Source organism: Trichechus manatus, unplaced genomic scaffold (assembly GCF_000243295.1).
Source record: "Trichechus manatus latirostris isolate Lorelei unplaced genomic scaffold, TriManLat1.0 scaffold00171, whole genome shotgun sequence".
NCBI classification, from domain to species: Eukaryota; Metazoa; Chordata; class Mammalia; order Sirenia; family Trichechidae; genus Trichechus; species Trichechus manatus.
The window spans coordinates 5,601,929-5,615,897 of NW_004444107.1; positions in this window are offsets into that span (position 1 = coordinate 5,601,929).

Here is a 13,969-nt window from a genome sequence, read left to right on the forward strand (position 1 = left end):
CGATGTACTGCTGCAATCATTTTTGAATTATCTTCAGTAAAATTTTTCTTGTGTGTATTAATGCTATTTTTCTATAGTTTCCACATTCTGTTGGATCACCTTTCTTTTGAATGGGCACAAATATGGATCTCTTCCAGTCCGTTGGAGCCCTGATGGCGCAGTGGTTGAAAGCTCTGCTGCTACCGAAAGGGTCAGCAGTTCAAATCCATCAGCCACTCCTTGGAAGCCCTATGGCACAGTTTTATTCTGTCCTATAGGTTCACTATGAGTCAGAATCGACTCGACAGCAATGGGTTTCCAGTCTGTTGGCCAGGTAACTGTCTTCCAAACTTGTTAGGATAGACAAATGAGCTCTTCCAGCTTTGCATTCATTTGTTGAAACGTCTCAGTTGGTATTCCATCAATTCCCGGAGACTTGTTTTTAACCAGTGCCTTCAGTGGAGCTTGGACTTCTTCACTCAGTAGCATCGGTTCTTGATCATATGCTACCTCTTGAAATGGTTGAATATGGACCAACTCTTTTTGATACAGTGACTCCGTATATTCCTTCCACCTTCTTTTGATGCCTCCTGTGTCGTTCAATATTTCTCCCATAGAATCCTTCCGTATTACAACTTGAGGCTTGAATTTTTTCTTCAGTTCTTTCAGCTTGAGAAATGCCGAGAGTGTTCTTCGCGTTTGGTTTTCTAAGTCCAGGTCATTGCATATTTCATTATACTTTACTTTTTCTTCTCAAGCTGCCCTTGAAATCTTCTGCTCAGCTTTTACTTCTTCCTTTTGCTTTAACTACTCTATATTCAAGAGCAAGTTCTAGAATCTCTTCTGACTTTCATTTTGGTCTTTTCTTTCTTTCCCGTCTTTTTAATGACCTTTTGCTTTCTTTATATGTGAAGTCCCTTATGTCATCCCACAACTTTTCTGGTCTTGGGTAGTTAGTGTTCAAAGGGTCAAATCTATTCTTGAGATGATCTCTAAATTCCAGTGGGATGTACTCAAGATCATACTATGGCTCTCGTGGACTTGTTTTAATTTTCTTCAACTTCAACTTGAACTCGAATATGAGCAATTGATGTTCTGTTCCACAGTTGGCCCCGACCTTGTTCTGACTGATGACATTGAGCTTCTCTGTCATCTCTTTCCACAGACGTAGTTGATTTGATTCCTGTGTATTCCGTATGGCGAGGTCCATGTGTATAGTTGCCATTCATGTTGTTGAAAAAAGGTATTTACAATGAATAAGTTGTCAGTCTTACAAAATTCTATCATGCAATCTATGGCATTGTTTCTATTACCAAGGCCATATTTTCCAACTACCAATCCTTCTTTGCTTCCATCTTTTACTTTCCAATCACTAGTAATTATCAATGTATCTTGGTTGCATGTTTGGTCAATTTCAGATTGCGGAAGTTGGTAAAAGTCTTCAATTTCTTCATCTTTGGCATTCGTGGTTTGTGTCTAAATTTGAGGAACAGTCATATTAACTGGTCTTCCTTGTAGATGTATGGATATTATCCTATCACTGATAATGTTGTACTTCAGGATAGATCTTGAAATATAGATATATATTTTTTACAATGAATATGATACCATTTCTCTTCAATTAGTCCTTCCTAGCATAGTAGACCTTATGATTGTCCTATTCAAAAAGGACAATTCAGCTCACTAATGCCTGGGATATCAATATTTATGTGTTCCATTTCATTTTTGAAGACTTCCAATTTTCCTAGATTCATACTTCATACATTCCATATTCGAATTATTAATGGATATTTGCTGCTGTTTCTTCTTGTTTTGAGCTGTGCCACATCAGCAAATGAAGGTCCCAAAAGCTTTACTCCATCCACCACATTAAGGTTGACCCTACTTTGAGGAGGCAGCTCTTCCTCAGTCTTATTTAGAGTGGATTCCAACCTGAGGGACTCATCTTCCAACACTGTATCAGACAATGTTCCACTGCTACTCTTAATGTTTTCACTGGCCAGTTTTTTCAGAAGTAGACCACCAGGTCCTTCTTTCTAGTCTGTCTTAGTCTGGAAGCTCTGCTGAAAGTTGTCCACCATGGGTGACCTTACTGGTATTTGAAATACAGGTGGCATAGCTTCCAACATCACAGCAGCAGGCAAGCCACCACAATATGACAAACAGACAGTGGAGTGGCAGTGTTCTCCTCTAGCCCATTTCTTTTTGGAAAAATATACTCAGCCTCAATTACAGCTAAAGAATAATCCTTTCTTATAATCCTTCCATGATTCCCATAAAGTCTTCCTATTTACACTATGATCCTAGAAGCATCAGCATCCTCTGGGAGGTTGTTAGAAATGCAGAGTCTCAGATCCAACCCAGACTTACTGGGTCACTCCTCAGGTGATTTATATGAGAGTTAAAGTTTAAGAAGCAGAGTACTGGATTATAGCTACCCCCAGCAGCACTAGCATCACCTGAGAGCTTACTGGAAATGAAAATCACATGATAAAAGACTACATCCAGAATATATAAAAGACTCTCAAAACTCAATGATAAGCAAACAAACAACAAAATTTTAAAAGTGAAGAAATGATTTGAGCAGACACTTCACCAAGGAGATATACAGATGGCAATTAAAACATGAGCAGAGACTCAACAATGTTATTCATTAGCAAAACCACCCTGAGATACCACTATATATCTGTTAGACTAGACCAAGACAATAACAACACTAACAAATTGACAATACCCAGTGCTGCTAGAAAGAATGTGTGGCAATCTCATGCATTGCTCATGGGAAGACAAAATAGTATAGCTATTTTGGAAAACAGTTTGGCAGTTTCTTAAAAAGTTAAACAGACACTTAACATATGAAACAGCAATCTCACTAGTCAATATTTACCCAAGTAAAATGAAAATCTATGTTCAAACAAAACAAAACAAAAAACTGCAGATGAATGTTTATAGCAGCTTTCTTCATAGTCTCTGAAAACTGGAACCAAGCTAAATGTCCTTCAATTCATGAATGAATAAGCCAGTTTTGTTTCATCCACACAATAGAACACAGCTCAGAAATAAAAAGGAATTAACTAATAATATACACAAGATCACAGAAAAACATCAAATACATTATGTTAAGTGAAAGAAGCCATTCTTAAAAGACTACATATTATATGATTCCATTTATAAGACATTAAGGAAAAGGAAAAACTATAGGGATGGAGAACAGATCCATGGTTGCCAGGGCCTGGGGATACAGGGAGGGATTGACTACAAAGAAGCATGGGGAAACGTAGGATAAAGGAATTATTCTACATCTTGATTTTGGTAGTAGGGTGGTTATGTGACTACATTAGTGGAAGCTCACAGAACGTACACTAACAAGGGTGAATTTTAATGTATGTAAATTATACTTTAATAGGAAAATGAAAAAAGTTTTATACAAAGTATGCAGTATACTGTAATCCATATATTTTAAGATGTCAATTTTTTCACATTTTAACGACTCTGAAATTGGGAGTCATTTTATGAACAATGGCATTTTATTCTTGTGTCATAGTGCCAATGGGCAACAAGTCTTCTCAGTGGAACATAAAATATGGTGCATCTCACAATCAGTAGTGTCTTAGATTTGATGAAATGTGGCATTCAAACATACTTTTTCTAGTTAGTTAAATTATACATGCTTATTTTAGAAAACATGCAAAATACAGAAATGTAAAGGAAAAAGTAAAACTAAATAATATAATTCTAGAGATTATAATTTTACTGTTTTGGGGTACTGTATTTTATTGTCTCTTTGCTATGCACATATATTTATGTTTATATGTATTTGGAACATGTATATATTTTTTAAAGTTACCTAGTTTTAATCCACCTTGTTATGAATTGAATTGTAATCTCGCAAAATATGTGTTGAAATCCTAACCCCTGTATCTGTAAATATAACCCTCTTCAGAAATAGGAGTTTTATTTTGTTATGTTAATGAGGTGATACCAAAGTAGAATGGGTCCTAAATGTAACCACTTCTGAGTTATAAAAAGAGCAGAATAGACACCAAGAGACACACAGGGGGAGGGTAGACATCAAGAAACACGAAGGAATGCCAAGGACTGCTAGCAGACACCAGAAAATAAGAGAGAGGCTCACAGAAGGAATTGACATGGCCACGACCCTGATTTGAACTTTTAGCATCCGGAACAGTGAGAAAATAAATTTCTGGTTTTTAAAGCCACCGTTTGTGGTATTTGTGTCACAGAGCACTAGGTAACTAAGACACACACCTACCACAAAATTAATGAGGTAACATTGGGCTACATCCATTATCTATCTGACCTTGTTGTTTCTGTTGTTAGGTGCTGCCGAGTTGGTTCTGACACATAGTCCCTATGTGCAACAGAATGAAACACTGCCAGGTCCTGTGCCATCTTCACATTCATTGTTATGCTTGAGCCCATTGTTGCACCACTGTGTCAATCCATCTTGTGGAGGGTCTTCCTCTTTTTCACTGACCTTCTACTTTACCACCCCTGATGCCCTTCTCCAGGGATTGGTCCCTCCTGATAGCATGTCCAAAGTATGTGAGACGAAGTCTCCCCATCCTTGGTTCTAAGGAGCATTCTGGCTGTACTTCTTCCAAGAGAGATTTCTTCATCCTTCTGGTAGTCCATGGTATTATCTGATATTCTTGGCCAACACCATAATTCAAAGTCATCAATTCTTCTTCAGTCTTCCTTGTTCATTGCTCAGCTTTCACATGCATATGAGGCTATTGAAAACACCATGGCTTGGTCAGGTATACCTTAGTCCTTAAAGTGACATCTTTGCTTTTGAACACTTTAAAGAGATCTTTTGCAGCAGATTTGCCCAATGTAATGCATCATTTGATCTCTTGACTACTGCTTCCATGGGTGTTGATTATGGATCCAAGTAAAACAAAATCCTTGACCACTTCAGTCTTGTCTCTGTTTATCATGATGATGCTTACTGGTCCAGTTGTTAGGAGTTTGGTTTTCTTTATGTTGAGATGCAATCCATATTGAAGACTGTGGTCCTTGACTTTTATCAGTAAGTACTTCAAATCCTCTTGACTTTCAGCAAGCAAGGTTGTGTCATCTGCATATCACAGGTTGTTAATGAGTCTTCCTCCAATCCTAATGCCACGTTCTTCATCATATGGTCCAGATTCTCAGATTATTTTCTCAGCATACAGATTTAATAAGTATGGTGAAAGAATACAACCATGATGGACATTTTTCTTGAGTTTAAACCATGCACAATCTCTATGACACCTGAGTCAGACCTTTGGTCACAAGGCTAGACATCTTCAAAATTTTTGCTCACCTACCCCCTAAAAGAATTTTGAAAAACTATAAATGAGTGGTGATTTGAAATTACTAGGCAGCAACATCTGCTCTCCAGATTTGGCAGCTCCTTAGGTGCCTCGGAAGAAAGCTCTGGTTATCTATTTCCAAAACATCAGCTATTGAAAACCCTATGGGCATCCTTGGAAGAGGCAGGCCAAGATGGCAGAATAGTCAGATGCTTCCTATTGTCCCTCTTACAACAAAGACCCAAAAAAACAAGTGAATTGATTATAGGAGCACTGATCATCAAAGACAAAGCTGAGGCGTTGGACTGAGCAGCAGGGGGAGGGAGAAACAATTCAAAAGCAGCAAAGAAGTGTCAGTTGCCACCCTGCTGGCTGGGTCGGTGCAGACATGTGGGCTGAGGCAAGCAACAGCATTCAGGGATGAGTCTCATCACATCAGGTGTGGCTAGGTGGCAGCGACTCTACATACACCCCCGGAGCTGGGTGGGAGCATTGCTGGAGCTGTGAAAGCTAATTGCAAGCTCTAACCTACAATGCAGGGGCAAAATAACCCCTCCCTCTCCCAGAGTTTCACAGTGGAGAAGTGCTTCCTTCTCCTCACCCATTTCCCACCCCACTCTTCTCCAACAGCAGTCCCACAGTATCAGAACACACCATGCTCTCTAAGCCAAGGACTTAGGGCTCTCCACTCCCACACCAGTCTGGCAGCCACTTTTCCCAGCCACTGGCATAAGGGGACCACAGACTTGCAGCACCCTTCACTCCTGCCCAAACCTGTGTGGGCCAATTCAACAGTGCATGCCTTCATTAGTATAAAACAGTAAGACATACACCTGGAGCCCATTTTCAACTATAGTAGCCAAGGGAGAGCTTCATATTTGTGACATTTGACGCTGCCCTGCCCCCTAAGCAGGACCCTTACCCACCCACACTGGGATCCTAAGGGCTGATGGTCCCACCCACTCCATCTAGCCATACATGACAGGGGTCTAGAATAAGTGGTGTCTCCTAGTCTCTCTAGCCAACAGAACCGTGTACCCAAGGAGCACCTGTACTACCCCCCACTACATGCTCTAGGCGACAGGGACATGCCCTCCACTGAGGCACCCAGGGGCAGCCATCTGCCCCCGCCTTGCTCCACACATAGCCCCCTAGTGCAGCCAGAAACCTGTGCCTGCTCTGAACACCCCTATGCAGCCCTGCCCATCTAGGACTGTAGGTGAGGCTCTGCACCATACACTCGGTGACTGACAACATGGACACCTGTGCCACACTTCCACAAGAAAAGTGAACTGACTCCTGGTCTCACACACCTAGTAGCTGCTCTGACCACCTGGAGACAGGATGTGAGAGCTTGAAAGATGCCAATAATCAAAGTAGCTCACATACCCAGCCTACTTGGGCATATCAAAGCAAAACAAAGCAAAAAGTTAGGACACAGTAAAGAAAAATACAACAAATAAATATAATAACTTATTAATGCCTCAGAGGCATTAACAAGAAGCAGGTCAAGATGGCTCCAAAAGCAACCAAAATAAAGAACCAGGAGATCTTCCAGAGGAAGACAAGGTGATGGAACTAATTGAGAAAGAATTCAAAAGCCTAATATACAGAGCTCTCCAAGATATCAGGAAGAAGATCAAGCAAAACTCAGATCATGCCAAGGAACATACAGACAAAGCAATAGAGGAATTCAGGAAAACAATACAAGAACAAAATGACAAAATAAACAGGCTGACGGAAACCACACAGAGATAGCAACTAGAAATCCAGAAGATTAGCAAAAAAATTTCAGAACTAGACTACTCAATAAAAGGTTGTAGGAGCAGAATTAAGACAATGGATGTCAGAATTAGTGAGACTGAAGATAAATCCTTTGACACCAATTTACTTCAGGAAAAATCAGAAAAAAAGAATTTAAAAAAATGAAGAAAGCCCAAGAATTATGTGGGACTGTATCAAGAGGAAAAATCTATGAGTGATTGGAGAACCAGAAAGGGTGAAAGGAGTAAAAGAAAACAGAGAGAATTGTTGAAGATTTGCTAGCAGAAAACTTCCCTGATATCATGAAAGATGAGAAGATATCTATCCAAGAAGCTCAATGAATTCCGTACAGGGTAGACCCCAAAAGAAAGTCATATATATATATATATATATATATATATATATATATATATATATATATATCTCATAATCAAATTTGCCAAAACCAATGGCAAAGATAGAATCTTGAGAGGGGCTAGGTACAAATGAAAGGTCATCTACAAACGAGAACCAATAAGACAAAGCTCTGACTACTAAGCAGAAACCATGCAAGCAAGAAGGCAACGGGATGACATATATAAAGCCTTGAAGGAAAAGAACTGACAGCCAAGAATTACATACCCAGCAAAACTGTCTCTCAAATATGATGCAGAATTAGGTCATTTCCAGATAAAAAGAAATTAAGTGAATTTGCAAAAACCAAACCAAAATTACAAGAAATATTAAAGGGAGTCCTTCAGTTAGAGAAGCAACAATATCACACAACAATCTAAGACTAGAACACGGGACAGATCAACCTGTTATCAACCCAGATAGGGAACTCACAAAAACAAATCAAAGTTAAAAGACTGAAAATATGGAAACAGAGACATCAACATGTGAATGATGATGACATCAAAACCAAAAAGGGGAAATAAACAGCGTAGTCATAGAATTTCCATATGGAGAGGAAATTAAGGTGATATTAAGAAATAAAAGATTGGTTTAAACTTAGAAAAATGAAGGTAAATTTCAAGGTAACCACAAAGGAAGCTAACAAACCTACCCATCAAAATAAGAAAGAAGAAAAACATAAAGACTCAGCAAACACAAAATCAACAATAATGAAAAAGATTAAAAGAAAATACGTAAAGAAAAATGAACTCAGCACAGAAAATTAAGTGGAAAAAGGAACTGTCAACAACACACATGCACAAAATACATCAAAACTACAGCAGTAAACTCATACCTATCAATAATGACACTGAATGAAAATGGCCTAAATGCACCAATAAAGAGACAGAGAGTGGCTGAATGGATAAAAAAACTTGATCCATCTATATGCTGCCTACAAGAGACACACCTGGTACACAAAGACACAAACAAACTAAAACTCTGGATGCAAAAAATATATCAAGCAAACAACAAGCAAAAAAATGGCAGGAGTGGCAATATTAATCTCCAACAAAATAAACTTTAAAGCAAAATTCACCACAAAGGATAAGGAAGGACACTATATAATGATTAAAGGATCAATATGCCAGAACCATAATAAATATATATGCACCAAATAACAAGGCTCTAAAATACATAAAACAAACTCTAACAGCATTGAAAAGAGACATAACTCCACAATAATAGTAGGAAACTTCAACAGACCACTTTTGGTGAAGGACAAAATGTCTAGAAAGAAACTCAATAAAGATATGCAAGATCTAAATGCCACAATCAATCAACTTGACCTCATAGACATATACAGAACACTCCATCCAACAGTAGCAAAGTATACATTCTTTTCCAATGCACATGGAATATTCTCCAGAATGGACCACAGTTTAGGCCACAAAGCAAGCCTAAAAACAGTCCAAAACACTGAAATATTAGAACGCATCTTTTCTGACCATAATGTCATAAAAGTAGAAATCAATAACAGAAACAGCATAGGAAAAAAATCAAATACATAGAAACTGAACAACACCTTGCTTAAAAACTACTGGGTTATAGAAGAAATCAAGGCCAGAATAAAGAAATTCATAGAATCAAATGAGAGTAGAAAACACATCTTACCAGAACCTTTGAGACACAGTAAAAACAGTGCTCAGAGGTCAATTTATAGCAATAAACACACACATCCAAAATGGATAAAGGGTCAAAATCAAAACATTAACCTTACAACTTGAACAAATAGAAAGAGAGCAGCATAAGAAGCCCTCAGCTACCAGAAGAAAGGAAATAAGAAAGATTAGAACAGAAATAGATGAAACAGAGAATAGAAAAACAATTGAGTCAACAAGACCAAAAGTTACTTCTTTAAAAAGATCAACAAAATCCACAAATCACTGGCCAAACTGACAAAAGAAAAACAGGAGAGGAAGCAAATAACCTGAATAAGAAATGAGATGAACAATATCACAACCAACCCTACTGAAATAAAAAGGATCATAACAGAATACTATGAAAAATCGTACTCCAACAAATTTGAAAACCTAGAGGAAAAGGACAAATTTCTAGAAACACACTACTGACCCAAACTAACACAAGTCAAAGTAGAAAAACTAAATAAACCCATAATAAAAGAACAGACTGAAGAGTAATTTTAAAAAACTCCCAACAACAACAAAAAAAGCCCTGGCCCTGATGGTTTCACTGGAGAATTCTACCAAACTTTCAGAGAAGAGTTAACACTAGTACTACTAAAGGTATTTCAGAGCATAGAAAAGGAAGGAATATTCCTGAATTCATTCTAAGAAGCTAGCATAACCCTGATACCAAAGCCAGGCAAAGACAGCACAAAAAAAGAAAATTACAGACCAATATCCTCATGAACATAGATGCAAAATCCTCAACAAAATTCTAGCCAATGGAATTCACAAGCATATCAAAAAATTAATTCATCATGACCAAGTGGGATTATACCAGTTATGCAGGGATGGTTCAACATTAGAAAATCAATCAAGGTAATCCATCACATAAATAAAACAAAAGATAAGAACCACATGATTTTATCAATTGATGCAGAAAAGGCATTTGACAAAGTCTAATACCCAGTCAGGATAAAAACTCTCAGCAAAATAAGAATAGAAGGCAACACCATTTTAAATGGAGAGAAACTGAAAGCATTTTTCTTAAGAACAGGGACTAGACAAGGATGCCCTTTATCATCACTCTTATTCAACATTATGCTGGAAGTCCTAGCCAGAGCATAAGGTAAGAAAAAGAAATAAAGAGCATCCAAATTGGTAAGGAAGAAGTAAAAGCATCCGTCTTCACAGATGATGTGATCTTATACACAGAAAACCCCAAAGAATGCACAAGGAAACTACTGGAACTAATAGATGATTGCAACAAAATATCAGGATACAAGATAAACATACAAAAGTCAGTTGGATTCCTCTACACCAACAAAGAGAACTTTGTAAAGGAAATTACCAAATCAATACCATCTACAATAGCCCCCAAGAAAATAAAGTACTTAGGAATAAATCTAACCAGAGACATAAAAGACTTATAAAAAGAAAATTACAAAACCCTACTGCAAGAAATCAAGAGATTTACACTTTCCAAACACTTTCTAAACAAGTGGAAAAACATACCATGCCCATGGATGGGAAGACTCAACATTGTGAAAATAACAATTCTACCCAAAGCGATCTGCAGATACAATGCAATCCTGATCCAAATTCCAAAATTTTTTAATTAGATGGAAAAAAAATCACAAACTTCATATGGAAAGGGAAGGGGCCTCAGATAAAGCATTATTGAAGAAGCAGAAAAAAGTGGGTGGCCTCACATTGCCTGATTTTAGAACCTATTATACCACCATAGTAGTAAAAACTGCCTGGTACTGGTACAAAAACAGACATACAGACCAATGGAACAGAATTGGGAACCTGGATATAAATCCATCCATCTATGAGCAGCTGATACTTGACAAAGTCCCAAAGTCCATTAAACGAGGGAAAAGACAGTCTCTTTAACAAATGGTTCTGGCATAACTGGATATCCATCTGTAAAAAAATGAAATAGGACCCGTACCTCACACCATACACAAAAACTAACTCAAAATGGATTAAAGGCCTAAATATAAAATCTTAATAAACATTATGGAAGAAAAAATAGGGACAATACTAGGGGCCCTAATACATGGCATAAATAGTATACGAACCTTAACTATGAATGCACAATCACCAGAAGGGAAACTAGATAACTGGGAGGTCATAAAAATCAAACACTTACGCTCATCAAAAGACTTCATCAAAAGAATAAAAAGAGAACCTACAGAATGGGAAAAAAAGTTTTGGCTATGACATATTTGATAAGGGTCTAGTCTCTAAAATCTACAAGACACTGCAACACCTCAACAACAAAAAGAAAAATAATCCAATTAAAAAATGAGCAAAGGATATGAACAGACATTTCACCAAAGAAGACATTCAGGCAGCTAACAGACACATGAGGAAATGCTCACGATATCAGCCATTAGAGAAATGCAAACGAAAACTACAATGAGATACCATCTCATTCCAACAAGGCTGGTACTAATCCAAAAAACACAAAATAATAAATGATGGAGAGGTTGTGGAGAGATTGGAACATTTATGCACTGCTAGTGGGAATATAAAATGGTACGATCACTTTGGAAAATGATTTGGCCCTTCCTTAAAAAGCTAAAAATAGAAATACCATATGATCCAGCAATCCTACTCCAAGGAATATACACGAAAGAAATAAGAGCCATCACAGAAATAGACATATGCACACCCATATTCATTGTAGCACTATTCGCAGTAGAGAAAAATGGAAGCAACTTAGGTGCCCATCAACAGATGAATGGATACATAAATTATGGTACATACACACAATGGAATACTATGCAACAATAAAGAATAATGATGAATCTGTGAAACATCTCATGACAGGGATGAATCTGGAGGGCATTACGTTGAATGAAATTAGTCAGTCACAGAAGGACAAATATTCTATGAGACCACTATTATAAGAACTCATGAAAAGGTTTAAACACAGAAAAAGGCATTCTTTGATGGTTAGGAGGGTGGTGAGGGAGGGGAAGGGGAATTCACTAACTAGATAGTAGACAAGGATCAACTTCAGTTAAGGGAAGGACAACATACAATACAGCGGAAGTCAGCATTTCTGGACCAAAGCAAAAGCTAACAAGTTTCCTGGACAGAGTAGCTGGGGCTGGGGCCTGGGGACCATAGTTCCGGGGGACATGTAGGTCAACTGACATAACAAAGTTTATTAAGAAAATGTTCTGCATTCCACTTTGGTGAGTGGCATCTAGGGTCTCAAAAGCTTGCAAGCAGCTATCTAGGATGCATCCATTGGTCCCATCCCACTTGGAGCAAAGAAGAATGAAGAAAACCAAACACACCAGGAAAATATTAGCCCAAGAGACTAAAGGACCACATGAACCAGAGATTCCACCTGCCTGAGACCGGAAGAACTAGGTGGTGCTGGCTACCATTAATGACCGCCTAACAGGGAACACAACAGAGAGTCCTGGATGGAGCAGGAGAAAAGTGTGGAGCAGAATTCAAATTCACATAAGACCAGACTTAATGGTCTAACTGAGACTGGAGGAACCCATGAAACTATGGTCCCTGAACACACTGTTAACCCAGAACTGAAACCCTTTCCAAAGCTCACTCTTCAGACAAAGATTAGACAGGACTATAAAACAAAAAATAATATAGGCGAGGAATGTGCTTTTTAGTCCAATCAGATGCAGGAGACCAAATGGGCGGCTCCTGTCTGGAGGCAGGAAAGGACAGGAACTGGTCAAATGGATACAGGAATGGAAAGGGGGGTGTGCTGTCACATTATGGGGATTGCAACTAACTTTACAAAAGAATACATGTATAATTTTTGGTATGAGAAATTAACTTGAGCTGTGAATTTTCACCTAAAGCACAATAAAAAAAAAAGAAAGAAAGAAAACCCTAAGGGGTAAAGTTCTACTCTGACTCGCAGTGACTCCATCACTGTGTGTTGAGTGGACTCAACAGCAGTTGGTTTTAATGCAATTTAAATACCATAATAATGTGATTAAAAAACAAAAACAAAACAGTTGCCATGGAGTCAACTCCAATTCATGGTGACCCTATTTGCGTCAGAGTAAAACTGTGCTCCACAGCTTTTTTTAATAGCTGGTTTTTTGGAAGCAGATTGCCAGGTCTTTCTTATGCGGTACAACCCTAAAAAAGTGCATGAACAAGTTGTTCCTCAACTATGAAAATGTACATCTTTCTCTTATTAACTTGACCTTGTATCTCTGATCCGTAGAATTTTATCTTAATTATACAACATTTTATACTTTAATGCCTTTTATTGTTCTTTTAATCATACTTCTCTGTAACAAAAATATGCCTAGAAAGTAAAAGTTTAAATTATTTTTTCTTTCTTACAACCAAAAGACTTTAAATGTTTAAAAGTTTTTTCTGGGTTGAGTTATTGCTGCAACTATTATTAGTTCATAATTGATCAAAAGAACATACGTTATAAATTTGATATGTAATCATTAAACTTAGTGTAATTTTATTAGAAGCGTACATCTTAATGCAGCCTTGGAGGCGCAGTGATTAGGAGCCATGGCTGCTAACCAAAAGGTCAAAAGTTCAAATCCACCAGTTGCTCATTGGAAACCCTATGGAGTAGTTCTACTCTGCCCTGTAGGGCCGCTATGAGTTGGAATCGACTCGACGGGAATGGGTTGGTACATCTTAGTAAAATAAATGGAGTTACTTTTCCCCAATCAATTCAAGTATTTATAAGTAAATGGACAGGATTATGCATAGATCTAAATATATTTTTCCTTTTTATAATTTTTTTTTTTTAATATTTTATTGTACTTCAGGTGAAGGCTTACAGAACACATAGTTTCTCATGTAACAGTAGCACACATGTTG